Source organism: Phyllopteryx taeniolatus, chromosome 15 (genome assembly GCF_024500385.1).
Source record: "Phyllopteryx taeniolatus isolate TA_2022b chromosome 15, UOR_Ptae_1.2, whole genome shotgun sequence".
Classification (NCBI taxonomy): Eukaryota; Metazoa; Chordata; class Actinopteri; order Syngnathiformes; family Syngnathidae; genus Phyllopteryx; species Phyllopteryx taeniolatus.
The window spans coordinates 12,806,850-12,826,178 of record NC_084516.1 but is presented as its reverse complement, the minus strand read 5'-3'; the positions used below and the strand labels follow the sequence as shown (position 1 = coordinate 12,826,178).

At 40.5% G+C, this 19,329-nt stretch overlaps 1 protein-coding gene across 7 annotated transcripts in view; it reads right to left on the bottom strand.

The window, feature by feature from the left end:
* The window catches only part of strbp (spermatid perinuclear RNA binding protein), an 85,259-nt gene extending 67,120 nt beyond the window's left edge, over positions 1–18,139 (bottom strand). For 5 of the 7 annotated variants that reach the window (XM_061799706.1, XM_061799707.1, XM_061799702.1 and 2 more), the window contains exon 1: positions 16,298–16,541. The gene's annotated coding sequence lies outside the window, so the exon portion shown is untranslated. Of the gene's footprint in view, positions 1–5,128; positions 5,179–16,297; positions 16,542–18,067 lie in introns of those variants that run through there. The other 2 variants (XM_061799708.1, XM_061799710.1) reach the window with 2 other exon arrangements.
* Positions 18,140–19,329: the final 1,190 nt, after the last annotated feature.

The window sequence follows — 19,329 nt, the reverse complement described above, 5'->3', positions numbered from 1 at the left end:
CAATAAAGCGATTGAAAGTGCACCAGTAGATGTGTCTAACTTGACAATTTGCGGGGGCATTCCAATAAGTTCTAACTAGTGATGGTAGGCTATATTGAATTACGTAATATCTATACATTACCTTGTGTTGGCGATCATAAATGTGCTGTTGTTAGAGTGTGACTCCCAAAACCTTGGACATTCTCTGTTTCTTATAGACTATCCTCCTGGCTTGCCTCTATCATGCCCACGTATCGACACAGCAAAAAGTGTGTGTGAAAAAATGATCCCTGCGAAGCTTGGGGGCGGAGATTTTGCTTTAACCTTTTTTATAATCGAATGACTGGAGTAATTTGAAGAATCATTGCAGCCCTACAATACCAGCACGTAATAATGCTATTGTTGTTTTTTCTTATCGCTTTGTCTGTTTTCATTGTCTGTCAATCCTCAAACTTACCTCAACCCAACTTTATGCATGCAAACATTGAGCAGGTGTTATTGCTGTTGTTGTCTTTGATTATTGCTTTACGGCTCTCTTTTCTGTTTGTCCCTTTTCAAACTTAATGCAAAGAGGTGGTGTTGCTGCTGTTGCCCTGTGCTATTGCTGTTTGTTTACTCGCTTCTCTGTCAACCACGTACTGTTGATATTCCTATTATTATTAGAGTCTGTTATGAAGTATAAAGCAGGTAATCACAACTCTTTCAGCACCATGGACAGCAAAAATTGCTAATAAACTATAAAGCAACAGATTAAGTTGACAAGAAAAAGTAATTACCACAGACACTTTGTGATGACAACAAGATTTATTTGTTGAAGTAAATTACCAGAGACTAGTCTTGCTTTACATTCACACTCTTGTTAGGCAGATCTGTACAGGCTGCTGTTTTAGATTCCAGACACTCAATGAGCTCATTCGTGAAATATCAGGCCTCTCCTTAGCACGTCAAAGCCCTTATCAGATCAAGTTTGCTACAGTGACCGGGGAACGGTCAGAGTTCATAGATTTTGCAATGTCCTGAACACTAGCGATGCAAGCACAAAGCACAGTGGTTGGATCTATTGAGATGGAGAAGAGAGCCGGGTGTTTGCAAGGGATGCTGGCAGACACCAATCAGCCTTGACTAAGTGTGAAGGCTCCAGATCAATGACTCATTTGTGAGTGAGGGAGCCAAGGCTTGCGACATCATGAAAAACCCAGACACTAACAAAGCTTTTGCAGCAATGTGGTGCAGTTAAGCCTGGTGTATACTGAATTAACTGGTGATTCCACCACAAAAGGGTGCCAGTGATGGTTTAACGAAAAGTGTGATGATAATCATAAAATGACAAATGGAAATTAGTGTGACAATTGGAAGCGTCTGGCTGCCCAGTTTATTAGCCATGCAATTACCTAAATATCAATTACATACACAATGTTAAATAGACTTTACACCGATCTGATCAGTTTGATCGGTATCGGGCGGTAATTAGCATTTAATGCTGATCGGCTGATCAGCTTTAATGACATAATTCGCCGATCCGATCAATGACGTCATTGATCGGCTCCGCAAAAGACATTTGTTACGCGTCGCTGTCTTGAACAGTATATTTGAATCCAAAACCTAGTTTATTTTTAGCCTTGTCACGTGTCTTTTGAGGTAGTACTGTGAATATCTGACCACGTTATTTTTAAAACAAACATGTCGGTGGTGTGGGACAGACAGCACGTCTGAGACAGACAACACGTAATGCCTGGATCAGATTACAAAACAAATTTGGCTTTTCACGATTGCACTATGTCAGACTACTGCAATAAAATCTTGTATTCCGATACCACCGCATCCCGTCTTTTACGATCAGTGGGCTTTATCATGTCAACTCAAACGCGACCAGATACACTCGTTACCACGGCCACGACAACAACAATGGATCACGCATGTATTGTGTTTGTCAAAAAAGAACAAAATGGGGAAAAAAGTGTGATGGTGGTCACCGGGAGAAGATGTTCATTCAATGATTGCTTGAGGTATGTTCAGATACTTTTAATATGATACAGCCAAAAAAACATTATGGAGCCAAGCAAGCTAGTGCTAGCACTCACGGTTGTACGTAAACATGCCGCCGTTCTGTCGAATCATGCTCTTAACCTTCGGTGTGTGTGAAGTAATTTAATTTAATTACAGGACGTTAGCACCCATTATTTCTGTCATGTTGTAATGTTGGTTTGACCTGACTGATTAGAATACATCACCTGACAAGAGAATATTTTTGAAGATACTCAGTGTACAGTCCACAAGTATATGTTAAATATTTAACATGTAGTTGACAGTACAGTATAATGGCTGGTATGATAATGACCAGAAAAGCTCGCCTACAAACGGTCCATATTTACTAATATAAGGCTGTTTAGGACATTCCTGATATATGGGGTTTCAAAGTTACAAATGCCTGCATGCTAGTGATAGGCAATAAGGCGACATATATCGCAGGAACAACTGAAAAATGTCTATCGCACCATTTCTCTTCTATCATTTCTAGTCATTTTTATCTATCTATCTGCTTGCTGTGATTACACTCTCCAGCTTTTTCCAACTGACAGCAAACCATCTGATTAACAAAAAACAGAGCAACTGCATGCTATCATTATTATAGGAAATTATAAAAAATACAGTAACAGTATCATTCTGAGTAAGACGCAGATAGAATCCTTAACACCATACCTAAAGTCACGGTTTCATTTAAAAAGAAAGAAGAAAAAACAAAAAGAAAAAAAAAAAACGTGCAACATAAATCACCCACAAATGTGACAGTTAAATAGGCTACACATTCAAAGAACTACTGGTAACAATAATGACAATTAATGCGGTCAAGGACCCTGCCGAGGGTGAAGAGCTGGTCCACTGTTCCATGGCCAGGATGAAAACCACAATGCTCCTCCTGAATCTAAATCCATAAACCCCTATGAAGAACAAAATATATGGATCTAGGTTTCCCTTGCCCGGACCGGACACGGGTCACCGGGGCCCCCCTATGGAGCCAGGCCTGGAGGTGGGGCTCAAAGGAGAGCCCCTGGTGGCCGGGCCTGCACCCATGGGGCCCGGCCGGGCACAGCTCAAAAGGCTAACGTGGGTCCCCCTTCGCATGGGCTCACCACCTGTGGGAGGGGCCATAGGGGTTCCTAAAGGCTCTGGATGTTGTGGGGCTGTCCTGGTTGACACGCCTCTGCAACATCACGTGGACATCGGGACAGTGCCTCTGGATTGGCAGAGTGGGGTGGTGGTCCCCCTTTTTAAGAAGGGGGACCGGACGGTCTGTTCCAACTACAGGGCGATCACACTCCTCAGCCTCCCTGGTAAGGTCTATTCAGGGGTGCTGGAGACGAGGGTCCGTCGGGAAGTCGAAGCTCAGATTCAGGAGGAGCAAATATTTATGCCAATCATAAATGTATTACTGTTTTAGGATAGTGAAGTCATAGATTTCAGCGTCACTTCAAATTCAGGTTACATCACCACCATCAGACTGGAACGCCGCCGTAATCCAAGGACCCCAGTACGCACAGTTACTGTATGTGTCTTTGAGGCATCTTTAAAAAGGCAAGTTTTATTTCATTGTAGTCTTTTACAGTCTTGTACAGTGGTCAGCTTGTCTTTATACTTGTATGAAAGTTAAAATGGTACTTAATAAGTGCCTGTAAGGCTTTATATTGTGACAGTAACTTAATATCAGATTTGAATAAACATCCATTGGAGGTTATTTGCCTGCTTGTGCACAATAACACAACACTCACAAAAGTAAAGAGTGTTTTGACCTGCGGATATTGAACTACAATGCAAAGAAGCCAAACAAGCAGCTGAGTGACAGCGGCCCGTGCGCAAGGCAGGCTGAAGCTGATGTGTGCAGTGAAGTGAGACGACGATGTGACTCCAAAAGATCTCTGGAGAAATACAGCGAAGCTTCAGTGCGAGCCTTGTTCGTCTGTACAGCTGTGTGCATGCTCTGTTGCTTCATCTGAGTTTTATTTCCTCCCCACAGCAAGTAAAACAAGTGTGAGGATACAGGTTTCAGGGTATTTGAAAAGTATGCAATATTTCTGTCCATTCTACACGTGATTACATGAAGCACCTTTTTTTTTTATACAATCTTTAGTTCATTAGTAAATTACATGAGGCAAGAAAGGACCCATGAAACATCCACTCTAATAAACGTTGGGAACCTAATTAATCGCCAGGTGTACTGTCCACTTATAATAAGCGCAGTACACAATACAGATTTTTAACATCTTGACTGATTTTTAAAATGTGAGAGATCCCACACATGACTAGGAAAAAAATTGCCAAGTGTGTGCTTAGTGGTCTTATAATGTGTGATGTAGTCCATCCAGACCAACACAGCATTCCACACACACATCATGTTATCCACGATCAATTTCGAGACTCCTCACCAAACCAAAAGTCTGGTATAGTACCAAGACTAACCTGTGAGTGGAAGCATGGTGGCACCGGGAATTGAGATGAGAAAGAGTAGAGTAGAAGAAACATACTGTGAAATAACTACCTAGGTTTATCTGGTAACTGAATTGCAGTAGCAAACTCTTCTCATTGTCATTTGTATTGTGGTGAATAACTAGGGAGACACATTATACAAACAGTCAACACAATTAGTTGCTCCTCTATTTATGTCCGACAACAAAGCTAGCTTTAGGTCGCTTCTGAGTTGGCTATCGTTCCGTATCATATCACAATCATAGAGTTCGTGACTCGGTCGAACTTGGTGTTGACCACACACACATTAGGAATTGTGATCGGAAATATTGAAACGGTTTAAGGTTTAGTTGACATTTCCACCACAAAACACCAACACAGTACACGTGACATCTGTAAAGCTGACAGTTATTGGCAAGTTTAAAGAGGAAGTGCTGGTAAAGCTGCAAAACGTTTGACCATAATTTAAAAATAACCAAAAAGGATTATCTTATATTGCCTCACAAACTCAGTATATCTCCATTAGTTCCTTGGTTGTAATTTTTCTGCATACTAGTCTTTTTCCCTGCATCAAATACATTCTGTAAAAGCTTTTCTGTCAGATGTCTCACTAACTTGCTTTCTCCTCCAGTGGAGCGGCATCAATTAAACAAATAAAATAAAATAAAAGTAAATTGGTGACACCTACAATTGGCTGGGGACCAGTTCAGGGTGTACCCCGCCTCTCGCCCGAAGATAGCTGGGATAGGCTCCAGCACGCCTGCGACCCTAGTGAGGATAAGCGGAATGGAAGATGAATGAATGAATGAAATTGGTGACACATTTCAATGGGCAGTGAGTATAAGTGAATATATTTTGTTTGTAGACTATTTGCATAGTACAACTGAGATTTTTAAATGCATTTGTAAAATAAGGGCCTTTTTAATGCTTTGCTCAAATAGACCCCTGGAAGACTGCAGTTAAGTCAATACAAATTTCTGGCCTCTATATGAGAAATAAAATTAAAATAACTGCTTCTGGCGAAATTTACCATCCAGCTTTTTGTCAATTATACAGGAGCATGTATATTTGCTTTAATGGCTAACCTCTACCTCTGCTATCTGTGCTGGAGTGTGTGTAGAGTAGAGAGAGCTGAATCCCATAAATCCTGCTTTGTTAGATAAATGTGCTAATCAGATAAAGGCAATTTACACACACACACACACACACACACACACACACAGGGAATCTCACTGTTAATCTGCACGACCAATTATGGGGTTGATTTGCCACAGCTTAACATGAAAGCGGCAATTCATCTGCTGACAACAGTCAAGAAGTCACAGCGCCAGAGAAGAAACATTACCTGTAGTCACATGTGCACACAAAAAGTCTTATAGTGTTGTAATTGTTTCAAGTGAAGAATTTTCTCTGTTGTTTTTTCAGAGCCAGAGTGCCTTGCTCTGTGGCGCTGCAAGAGTATTACACATTTGTCAAACCATAACAAGATTCAAACTGGCAAACATCCAGTTAAAGACCAAAGATGGTCTGAATCCTTTAAGTAGCCTGATCTTCCAGGAAGCCTGAATGAGGGTAAGCTATGATTTCCCTGGTCTAAGCTCTTTTTAACACACTAGCAGAGTAGAGGAGGAAGTAAATGTTGTTGAATGTGACAAAAGAAAAATGGAGAGAAAATTGAGAGACCACTCTGAGATAGGAAAGAGCCTGTTTAAATGGTTTATCAAGATGTGTACGCACACAGTGTGTTAAAAGGGACTGTCAGTGTGTAAGAAGCATGTGAGAGCAGTGACAGGGTGAGGCACAGCAGAAAAGTGATAGCACAGATTGCATCTCCAACAGTATATCCAAGTGTCACAGTAAACACATTCCTCCCTACAACGCCTCACGTCACAATTGTGCTTCAGATGCTGGAATGCAATATTTCGATTCATGGAACAACCATGTAAACAGGGGAAGTAGAAAGCTAAAGCTCTATGATGGTAAAATTATAAATACTAAATCAATAGTTCCCATGTCACTAAATGTACCATAACGTAATTCAGCCACCAGGTGCAAAACACCAGAGACAAGCGAAATAATAGTGTTGTTTCTTACAGCCAAACTGCCAACCTATTTTATTATTTAGTTTGTAGTGTGCAAGCCAGCTCATTTTTTGGTGCTAGTTGCAACTAGAGAAGAATAATGCATTTAATAAGGTCAATTACATTGCAGGTTTGCAGTATAATATAACCTCAATTTGTAAAACGGATTTTTTATTATTTTTTTTTTCATAATGCCATTACAGTGAACCCTCGTGACTTCGCGGTTCGACTATCGCGGATTCTCGACTTTGCGGCTTTTTTTACAGTGCAATTTTGCATGCTGTTTTTACAGCGTACGAACCCGCATTGTGTCCTAATTGACTTCGTGTATTTTTTACAGTGCAATTCTGCATGCTGTTTTTTACAGCGTACAAACCCGCATTGTATTCTTCGTCATGATTGGATACGGTACTGTAGACCAATTTGAATCCATCTCCTCCGTACCATGTCTCCTGTACAGCACAGAATGCGTTCGGCTTGCTCAATTTAAATTAGTGTTCGATTGCTAGCAGTGTGACTCTAAAGGGCCTCCTGTTTGCAAGTTTTCTCCCAGACATAACCAACAATGTCGACGTACTGTGCTGCACCGACAAGGGCACCTGCGGTCGCACCAAAAAGGCACAGGAAGATGCTATCGAAGGTGGCATGTCTGTTTATAAGAATCTTCTCGCCCAGAGGAAAAAAAAGCGGCAACAACTACCTATAACTATGTTCTTTTCTCGGAAAAAGACAGTGGAAAAGGACGGTACAGCGGAGCGGCGTCAGGACGAAGAGGGACGGTCAGAGGAAGCGTGAAATACGCGCGAGTCACAATTAATAATTTCTTATATTTCCAACCTTATACGTTGTCCATTAAAATTACATTTTTTATTTCTACAAAATGTCATCATTATTGGTCAGAAAATGTTAACATTTTTATTTCTTAAACAAATGTTTGGGCCTTAAAAGAGGTTTTGACCTTTGTTTTGTTATACAATAATATTAACCATAATAATGAGTACTACAACAACAATAATAATAATGTACTTATTTTTCTTACTAAGGTTTGAACTTTGACCGTGTTTAAACAACAGAGAAATGTGAGAAAACCCCCGCGATAAACGAGGTAACACTGTACATCCATGTATGTGCTTTAGATGAATTCACTCATGAAACAGAGTGGGTTAAGCCATTCTGCTGTTATTCTATACATTGAAACTAAAAATGTTAATGCAACAAATGGTGACAAAATACACCTTAAAGTTGCATAAAAACTTAAATTAGAACAGCCATCATCACCAAATTTCTTGTCAGTTATTGGTGAGTTCACTTTAGATATAGCAAGTGTGATGCATAAGTCACCTGCCTTCAGTAAGCCTCTCTCTCTAACTCCTTAACTAGACTTTTCTGATCGGCTTGATCGGTATCGGCCGATAATTAGCATTTTATGCTGATCGGCTTTTAATGTCATAATTCGCCGATCCGATCAATGACGTCATTGATTGGCTCCGCAAAAGACATTTACTCCGTGTCGCCGTCGTATACAGTATATTTGAATCCAAAAGCTAGTTTATTTTTAGCCTTGTTATGTGTCTTTTGATGTAGTACTGTAAATATCTGACCGCCAATAAAGTTTTTTTTTTTTTTTTTAAAACATGTTGGCGATGTGAGACAGACAACATGTCTGAGACAGACAACACGTAATGACTGGATCAGACTACAAGACAAATTTGGTCTTTCATGATTGCACTATGTCAGACTACTGCAATAAAATCTTGTATTCCGATACCACTGCATCCAGTCTTTTACAATCACTAAGATTTATCTTGTCAACTCAAACACGAGTGGATACACTCGTTACCATGGCGACGACAACAACAATGGCTCACGGCATGTGTATTATAAGAACAAAATGGGGGGGGAGAACATGTGCTGGTGGTCACCGGTGCTCAGGAGAGGACTTTAATTCAAAGCTTGCTTGATGTATGTTCACATACTTTTAATACGCTATGGCTCGCAAGCAGACAACAAAACGTGATGGAGCCTAGCAAATTAGTGCTAGGACTAACGGTTGTACGTAAACATGCCGGCCCTAATGTTGAATCATGCTTTAAAGTTTTGGTGTGTGTGAGGTAATTTAATTGCAATAAAGTAATTTTAGTACAGTAAGTTAGCACCCATTATTTCTGTCATGTTGTAATGTTGGTTTGACCTGACTGATTACAATACACGACCTGAATACAGAATACTTTTGAAGATACTCAGTATACAGTACACAAGTATATACAGTAAATGAACAAGTAATTTAAATAAACACATTGCTCCATCTTGTGATCGGATCGGTAATCAGTTATCGTTTCTTTAAACTAGCTGATCGGTCCCAAAAATCCTGATCGTGTAAAGCCTATCCTTATCATAAAAATAAACTTCAAAGAGTGAGCATTAATACAATGGTTTTATATATTTGCATTTAATATTTTTAGAATGTTATATTTTTACAGGGCGGCACGGGGGACGACTGGTTAGAGCGTCAGCCTCACAGTTCTGAGGACCGGGGTTCAATCCCCGGCCCCGCCCGTGTGGAGTTTGCATATTCTCCCCCGTGCCTGCGTGGGTTTTCTCCGGGCACTCTGGTTTCCTCCCACATCCCAAAAACATGCATGGTAGGTTAATTGAAAACTCTAAATTGCCCGTATTGATTCTATGTATTTTTTGGTCCAGAAAATGAAACTAAAAGTCATTTCCAATAATAGCAATACATTTTGGAGCAACTGGTATATAACTAATTGCCTTTGGAACGCCCTGTTTTCAACACCAAAATTGACACACCCCTCATATATTGGTGTGAAGTCAGTGGCAGAAGTGGAGACCAAATTCACTGCATAGCCAGTTTGGAAAAAGGAATGTAATATACTATAAAGTGGCAGAATTTAGTCATATTTTATATATTGTTGCGATCAGGTTGGAATCACCCCACCTCCAAAAAGACAAAACGAAGACTCTCCCACTCAAACAGTGTGCTTTCTTCAAGCTGTTATTTCTCACCAACTATTGAAATTTACAGTAAAACTGACAAATAAAACAAAATAATTAAACATTGTATATTTAAACAAAATGTTCACCCAAACCATATAGGGACAAAATGCAAAATGCTAACATGTAATGTGAAAAGCCATTGAGAAGCTAATACAAATTAGCATTGATGTTACATTAATTATAAACCTTTAAACAACTGTAAATTTAACACCCATGGAGCAGCATCACATACAACTAAATATAATTAAACTGTGTATATTTAAACACCTAAATGTTCAATCACACCATACAGTGTAACATTACAGACATACAGTATTCTCTCTGTGAGCTTTGTAGGGCTTCTCTGTCTTGTCTTCTCTTCTCTTAATCATGCTGCATCTCTTCCAGTAAGACCTCAGTGCTGCCCAGCATGTTGCAGAACAACGTGGTACTACACTGAAAGCAGGCAAGTCTAAATTCAGACTTGCCTGTATACTGCAAAAACCCATAAGAAACTCTTACCAAACCACAAAGCCAATACGACAGAAATCTCACCATTATTTTCTATGATGTCTAAGGCAAAGCTTAGGTAAGATAAGACACCTTTTAATTATTTTAAGGAAAGACACCATGTCAAAGTTCATGTGAGAGAAGCTGAGAGAAGTTTGGTTCAGTGTTTTGTGTGTGGTGCCGGAAACCTTACATGGCCAGCCTTCCACACTCTCTGATTCTGTGTGTGTGTGCGTGCGTGTGTGTGTGTGTGTGTGTGTGTGTGTGTGCGCATGCGTGCATGCGTGTGTTTCTCCCATCTCTTGTCTATGTCATTGCTGGATTCCTCACTGAGGTGAAAGGAAACAGGAACTGCTGCAGTGGCATTTAGGAGCAGAGTTCCCTCCCCAAATCCCTTAGTCTGAATGTGTTGATAGGTTGGTTCCTGAATCAGTTCAAAAGATGTTTCCTGAGACATGCTGGTGTGACAAATGCTAGCTAGAATACTAGGATGTACGTGTGTGGGGGTGTCAATTAACACTGAAATGAGATCTGATCAAATGGAAGAATAAGAGTCCAAAGGGAGCGTATGTGTTATTTCTTATGTTGAACACCGTAAACAACATGCCATAATCACGTCATGTAACCTTTGTTTACCCTTTCCTGCTCTACAGCACCTCTGGGACCCTCACCAACTCACTGACATGCTTACGGCCAGCTGCCGGTGTCGGCCAATTAGGAAGACTTTTACTATCGCGGCAGCCAATTGAATTAACGCTACATTTCCGTGCCAGATGAGATGGGAGATGTGCTGCCGTGTGCTAAAATTTGAGAGCTGCTGGGCAGACTCCGGTTTCGCTGACAGGCACCGGGCACCGAACACACTGCAGAGGCACTCCCAGTATGTGTGTGTGTGTGTGTGTGTGTGTGTGTGTGTGTGTGTGTGTGAGTGTGTGTGCGTCTGTGTGAGCGTGTGTGCGTGTGTGTGTGTGTGTGTGAGTGTGTGTGCGTCTGTGTGAGTGTGTGTGCGTGTGTGTGTGCATGTCAGTCTCTGACATGACAACCTGTTTAGGGAAAGGAATTGCATAAATGAATCCAAAACTGGATTGAAAGGGGGCTGATGAATCAACGTGTTTTTATTCTCATCCAAATCCAAGTATTTGCCCTGAACCCTGATATCAGCTGGGCTGTTCATCACTATGTACTTGATTCTACAATATGTCATGCCAATTCTGTGTGTCCTTAATCTGGAGAGCTGGGCTGCGGTCAGTTCTGCTGAATAAATCCATTTTAGAATGCATTGCAACAACCCAATATAATAGCGATTCAATGCCATAAAAAACAACAAAAATGACCTTATTTACCATGAGAAACACATTAGCGCTGATAAATTATGCAGAGTTGTTGCAACATTTAATAGCGGTATGGTTTAACAACACGTTGTCATCCATTTTGTCTCCAATGACTGTAAATCATTTGAACTGTTGACTGATTTCAAATGAACAAAGCACTCATGCAAGATAACAGTACTGTACTATTCAAGTAATTGCCTCCGCTGCAGGAGACACCATGTCTCAATTAGTCGCCAAGTGTTTCGTCCACTTGAACAAATAAACACCACTCCCCAAATAGACACATTGTTTGTTCCCCCACAAGAAAAAAAAGGGGGTGTAACAGAACAACATTACAATACACATGTATTCCTACTCAGATTTTTCACTACAGTACATAGGTGTTCCCACACAAGTGTAATGGCCTCGTCCTCTAGCCCCACACTACTCTGTAAACAAATACAGTGGAGCTCAGCTTCTGGCTAGGGGATATCATGGCTAAGGGATATGAATATCTGAAGTACCTCACACTTGAAATGTATCTTTGAAATTGACATTACGTGAACGTGAATATCAGAGCAGTGAGTAGAAAAGACATAAAAAGCTAAGATTGATTATATACAGTACACTTATTTGGTTTTTCAAGAATCTTTCTACTTCTACGTTTTATATGTAAACTGTTTCATTTCATTAAATATCCTGTTTAAACAAAAGATAAGCAGTATTCCTTACTGCAGTGATTCCCAACCAGTCTGCCATGGGAAAATATCCAATTTAACTTACTTGGTTTGAGTAGTATTTATTTACTTTTTTATGTCTATTTGTTCAACCACCTATACCAGCGATGTATAGTGGCAGACAGAACAATTGAATGAGCTTGCACTCGATGGCAGAAAGAACATATTTAACCTGTGTATCCACTTTTTGTGACATTTTTGTTTGGTGGTGTGCCGGGTGGGAGATTTGTTCTAATGTAAAATATGTGCCTTAGCTAAATAAAGTGTGGGAAACACTGCCTTCTTGTTCCAAATGTGCACCCAGCGGTGACCTTAAAACCAGGGTAGGTACAGAAGTGTTATTTCCTTTATTATATGTAAACCACATTTCCACCAAGTGTTACAGTTTTGTATGCTACAACATGATTTGGTTAGCATTTCCATGCAGAGTATGTAGCTAATGGCAGATTAACATATCAAATAACATAACATTAACATCACAACAGTGTGAGCTCTGCAAGTAGAGTGACATCCGAGCAGCAGGACAGTGTGTAAAACGACAAACAAAATAGTACACACATCAGCATGGCCATATAGCCATGCAGCAAGTGCAAACCTCAAAAGACAACGCCACTGCAGTGGTGTGAACTAAGAATAAAAGGCCCTTACGACTCCCCGAGCAGCATTATTCTGGTCAATGCTGGCAAAAAAAAACAGTCATTCCCGGTTCTTTTTCACATGAACAGCATCCACAGTGCACACCACAAGAGCAACATTGTGTGACTTGCAACAAGTAACAACCAAACAGCCCATAAATCAGCAAGCCAAGTGAGGCCTGGGCTATGGGGCTAAAACAAAGACACCCCACATGAGTGGGGCAGGTGTGACTGGTTGTGCGTCATACTCGGGTGGAGCAGGGTGGAGCTAAGCAAAATAACCCAAAAGGAAACAAGCCATTAGTCACAAAGCCTGCAAAGAACACCGGTCACAAAGATGCAATAAAATAAAAATGACTGCTAAATGCTATAACATTCAACCATCTTGCTTCTATGCTGGCCATTTGTGTCCACCTCGCTTCTGTTTTTGTTTTTTAATGAAACTGTCCAAAAGGTGTGGATGTTTTTCTGAGATTTTATTTCCAATTTATACTCTTTAAATATTTCAAAATTATATTGTTTACATCAAATTGTACCTTTTAGCATTATCGTGGACACTTTTGTCCAATTTAAAACCATGAATTATTTATTGCAATGAATGAAACCATTTGGGTATAATTGGTTTTATTCTAGATGCAACACTTTTATTTTAAAATTTTAAAAAATGAATTATTTTTTCGAGTTTACAATGTTTTCGACTAGATTACGAAAGTAATACATTTTGGGACAAGGGAGCAATTTCATGTAATATTCTTAGTTTTCAGGCAGGAAAAAAAGGCATTAAATGGATTACTTAGAGCAAATGAATGATGCAATTTTTTTTATGAGAAGCTGAGCTACCCACGGCTGACCATAGAGAATAATTACATTTTAAATTAAGTGGAAGCTCCCTCTGCTGGCTGTAGAAAGACTGAAGTACCTGTACTATGATACCATTACAGTGGTACAGCGATCCACAACACAAGTGATCCATCCAATTTACAAGTTTTTCAAGATAAGAGCCTTCGCGCAGCCGAATTGTTTTGCTTTGACTTTTACGCAAAAATTTGAGATACGAGCTAGATAGATTCTAGGAGCGAACTTCACAACAAGTAGCAATATGGCAGATAGTAAAAATTATTCAAAAAGGAGGCCTGCTTAAAGCCGTTTATTCCCACTCCCTGTTGAGGTTTACTGGATAACTAAACATGAAGCAAAAGAGAATTACACACAATTGTGAATACAATTAAAGTCCATCCCATCCATCCATTTTCGACACCGCTTATCGTCACTAGGGTCGTGGGTATGCTGGACCCCATCCCAGCTAACGGGATGCGGGCAGGAGGCGTGGTACACCCTGAACTGGTTGCCAGCCAATCGCAGGGCTAGTGCATGAAATCATGATTCAAAAATTGTTTTGTTCTTTACATTCTATGTAATTATGTTATTACTCTATCTTTTTATAAAGTGCAACACTGTACAGTGCTATATAAAAATAGGTTTAAAAAAATGGTGGGTGTTTTTTTAGAGGATGCTGAAACTGATTAATAGTAGTTTCGTTTCTTTTCTTTGGGGAAAGATCATTTGAGATTTGAGAGTTTTGGGTTATGGGCGAGGTCACAGGGCAAATTAGACTCGTAATTCAAGGCACTTCTGTATAAGAAGAAAAGGTGGTACAAGAATACATACAAATCAAATTGTTGATGTTTTCCAACATGCACATTGTGCAAATAAAACTGGAATTTGAAGGCTTAAAAAACCAAGATTTCATTTTTTTTCGTGACTGTAAACTCAGTCATATTGGATGTGTCACTTGAAATATGCATGGAAATAGACATGGGCATCAAATTGGAATTGCGCACTTGCTGCACTGCAAATCCAGCCTAATTGGGAACTGAATCCACACTGTTTGCACAAAAGTCGCAGGCCACTACACCAGCAATGACAGTTTGCTTAATAACCTGTAAATGTATATGTGAACATGGTGCTGATGGTTGAGTTCCTTTTGTATCCAATTTGGGCATCCCAATTACCCTCATGTGGTTTGTTTCATACATTCCCTCATTGTAAACACAGCCAAAAAGTGTCACTTTTTTTTCTCCTTAGACAGACTTTACTGTCATTCAATTTCATTGCATTTGATTCAGCGTAGTGTTTAGAATATGATTTCTTTTATCTAGATAAACAAAATTAAATAAAAATATACATGAGCATTGTATATGCTGTACGTACTTATGCAGCAGGAAATTAAAAACACAAAACTGGTTGAGAACTGCAGTCATGTACAGCATAATTTGCAGAATAAAACGGCAGTGCAAATTAGTAAGAGGAAGAAAATGTATACTTATTTGCAATTTAGCAGTCTGTTGGCTTGGGGGACAAACTATGTCATAACCTGGTAGTTGAACCTCTTTTCAGAGACCAGCAGGGAAAACAGATCATATTGGTGTGTGTGAGGACTTAGTCACTGCTGATATTCACAATATTCAATTGGAATCTACATTGCAAAACTGTGCATAAATAAAACTTTGAATGTGAGTGCGAATGATTGTTTGTTTAAATCCATCCATTTTATGAGCCGCTTATCCTCACAAGGGTCGCTTATCCTCCAGCTCGCCCATGACCCTAGTGAGGATGAGCGCAAAGGAAAATGGATGGATGGATAGAAAACAAACAGTGAAAATGAGATGCAAATGTAGGACTAAAAAGTCAAATACAACCGAACTGTACTTAGGCAGTGATTGTTTCATGTATCACTTGAGGGAGCTCACGTACCACACTGAGAATCACTGACGTATTTATATGGTCAGGTGACCGTTTTTCAAAAATATTTTCATCATATTCGTAACGCATTGATTGAATTCGTTTTCCTTATTATTAGTTAAAACATTTATTTGTTAAATGCCTTTGCAGGTGGATGGATGGACGTTTTGGGCCTTTTTAATAACAGTTCCTCTGAGGTTGTGTGTTTTTCAGAGTTGCAATGCTGGTTTAAGTGCACAGGTATGCCAACAGGCTGGTTTAACAGGGCAAGAGTGCATGCAATTCAGCATTTCTCCAGGGGAGGGGAGGACAGGTGGGGGGCGGGGGGGGCTAAGGAAATAATCTGCACGTGGTCAAATTGCGTGTGCTTTGATTTTAAATCCAATCCAAAACACGACGGATGGTGACACTAGGAAGCAAGCACTCAATTAGCACGACGACAGCTAATGAATGATCGAATTTGGGCTTTAAAGCTTGACAGCGCGGTGCGGAAGTGCAGCGTCAAAACACCTGCAGTGGAGGAGTCGCGTTATGCCCTTTTCTGCTCTGAAATGACTATTTAACATTTTAGTACATGTTGAAATCAGGTGGTTTAACAGTTTGAAAGTTACGACATAAGATTTGGTAACTTTTGCTCAGGCGCTCGGTTCCTCTTCTTCTTTTTTTTTTTTTTTTTTTTTTTTTAAATCTACGCGGAAATACGCGCCCAATATAGTGTCTAAACGAAAGAAACGGGTGACGATTGATGAACGAAAACAGGAAATAAGTCTTAAAACATAAACAAATTATAATAATAAAGCACATTTTCATTCAAATACGCCTCCCGGTACACAAACGCAACAACTTACGGCGTTATACTGCGCGGTGGGGTGGAAAACGTCGGTGCCAAGTCCACGTAGAATCCAAATGGGTTAAAAATATATATGTATTAAAAAAATACCCTAAAAAATAGACAGTCCCGGTTGAAACAGAAAAGAAAATGTGGCAATGTCCACGAGTGCTACGAAAAGTCCCCACCAGCCGGCTTTGAGGAACGAGAGCCCGGTGCCGCCCGCTGGTTTCTCCTTGTGCCTTGCGAGCACTGAGCTGAGGTTCCCTTGAGATGAGTGCGCATGCGCACACGCTGCAGCTCGGATACAGTGCCCGCGCGCACACGCAAACACGCGCACACACCCGTGCATACATTTATGTGCATTTCAGAGCGTAAGAAACGTGCTCTAACAACATATATGCACACAAATGTAATAATTGGAGCGATTTCATGTCATTATTGAGTCATTATCACCATAAGGTGTGTCTGAGACTTTCCCATTTCACCACAAAAATCGGAGATTTTCCATTAAACTTCATATTCATTGTATTAAGTAGTGAGCATGCTGATAGAAATCCATATCGGTCAAACTCCCTACTTACTTACTTACTTAACTGCAAGAAGATATTTAGATGCAAGCACCTAAATATATGAGCTGACAATGACAGGGTGGACATTGTTCTAATATTAGCACTTTATGAGCACATGGTGGCAAACTGACCGTGTACTATTTAACAAATATATTTTGAATTTCTGAACTCTTATATCAATTGATATCTCCCTGTGACAGTGTGGACATGTTAAGCTTGACAATAGCCAACTACACACATAATATGATGAGCATTACAAAACATACGTGTAAGTATTTACTCTGTTTCAACCTCCAGTGAAAACAGACAAAATGCTGGTTATAATGTATCTGATAGTTACCCCATCGTGACAGCAATGTCAGGGACATATGCAAAATGTTCAGTATGATTATGAACAAAAATAGAATGACGTGTGTTATCAAATAACTAGTTGTGGACCATAAAAACGTATATGTTTTTAAATTTGTTTCATTTAACCACTTCCAATAGCAAAAGAGAATGGAGTGCATGCAAAAATCATGTGCATCCAATGAAACAAAAAAAGAGATGATGAAATGAGGTATTAGTAGCATTTCTTCTCGGGCACAACTGCTTTAGAGCAACATCGGTTTGCTTTTTATGTAAAGCCAAGGGGGGACCCATGTGTCTGGAATGTGTGCGAAAAGGACAATTTCTCATCTGTTTTGATCCGATGGGATGCATCGTCTTCTCTCAGACAGTCACATAAATAATTCAGCTTGACTCTGCTCCCCTGCATGGTTTTATGCATGCAGCACACTCACACTCACGCACACACACGCCCCTCAGCAACCATAGCTCGGCGTCAATCCACGCAATTAAAACTAATCTCGGGGCAAAATAAAGTTCAGGCAACAATTCGCGTCATCTGAGCGTTTTATCAGATCAGTGGGGGAGGTGGGAGGAGGGGAGGGGGTGATTACAAGGCTTCTGTCAACTATCAATAGCCTCGACACGAGTGGGATGGTGGGATATGGGGTGGAGGGCTTGCACGAATGCGCAGACGGTGCAGTGCAAGCAAGCAGCAAATGATGCTCCTAGTCTGAGTCCTGTCCGTGGATCATCTGAGAGAACCAGCAACGTTATCACCGAAGCCCCCCATCGTCCCCCCTGCCACTGTCCCAGCAGCGCCCACCCTGAGCCGGACACGCACATGTGCGAAAGTGTGCACGCAAATGAAAATAAAAGAAGCAATTTACCTGCACGGATGTTCCTCACGGTTCTTCCAAGCCTTGCTGCTATTTCCCTGCACTCACAAGCAGAGCTGCTGCTGCTGCTGCTGCTGCTTCTCGCCACTCTGACGGAAATTTGTTCACGTGGTCACGCTTGTGGTTTCTAATTGGACGAGAGACGTGGGCCGTCTGTCAGTTTGCTCGCACCTGCACGCTGGAAGGAGCTACGACAGGGACAGTGACACTGGTGCAGTGTGTATGTGTGTTATTACATTTTACAAAGATCAGATTGAGGTCAAAGCAAACCTCAACTGAATAGTGTTAGTGTTAGTAATATTAATGATTAAAAATTAAACATAAAACAATTAAAAACAGGCGGCACGGTTGGCGACTGGTTAGAGCGTCTGCCTCACAGTTCTGAGGACCGGGGTTCAATCCCCGGCCCCGCCTGTGTGGAGTTTGCATGTTCTCCCCGTGCCTGCGTGGGTTTTCTACGGGCACTCCGGTTTCCTCCCACATCCCAAAAACATGCATGCTAGGTTAATTGACAACTCTAAATTGCCCGTAGGTGTAAATGTGAGTGCAAATGGTTGTTTGTTTATGTGTGCCCTGCGAATGACTGACGACCGGTTCAAGGTGTATCCTGCATATCGCTAAAAGTCAGCTGTGATAGGCTGCAGCTCACCTGTGACCCATGAAGACAATAAAAAAATGGATGAATAGATGGACAATATCTTTTCACACATGTTCTGACATTTTAGAACACACATAAAAATGTACTTTCAAAACACATGCAGGTTTCAAGCACGTGCCAAAGCAACAGTTTGGACACAACGCCCAAACTGTAAGGCCATTTTAGCCAATCAAAAGGCGGAAGAAAGTCATTTCTTGAAAATGTGTAAAGAGAAAACGATAGCCTTGCAAAAAGTTGTAGAATAGTTTATTACATTTCCACACAACTTGAACATTTCACTTAAAACACATGCACTTTGTCAAACACATGCCAAAACAACAGAAAGCCCTTTAACTAAAATGCCATTCTAGCCAATCAGAAGCTGGAAGATAGTAATTTGTGGAAAGGTCAATAATACATTCAGTATGGACTGACGGTAATGTGGAGTTATTTCTAAATGTCACAATTAAACGTGAAGTCATCAAAAAAACAATAAAGAAATTAAGAAAAAACATTCTTTAGGAGATAGCACACACTCTGATGTCCATCCATCCATTTCCTTCACCGCTTATCCTCACTAGGGTCGCGGGCTGCTGGAGCCTATCTTTGGGCAAGA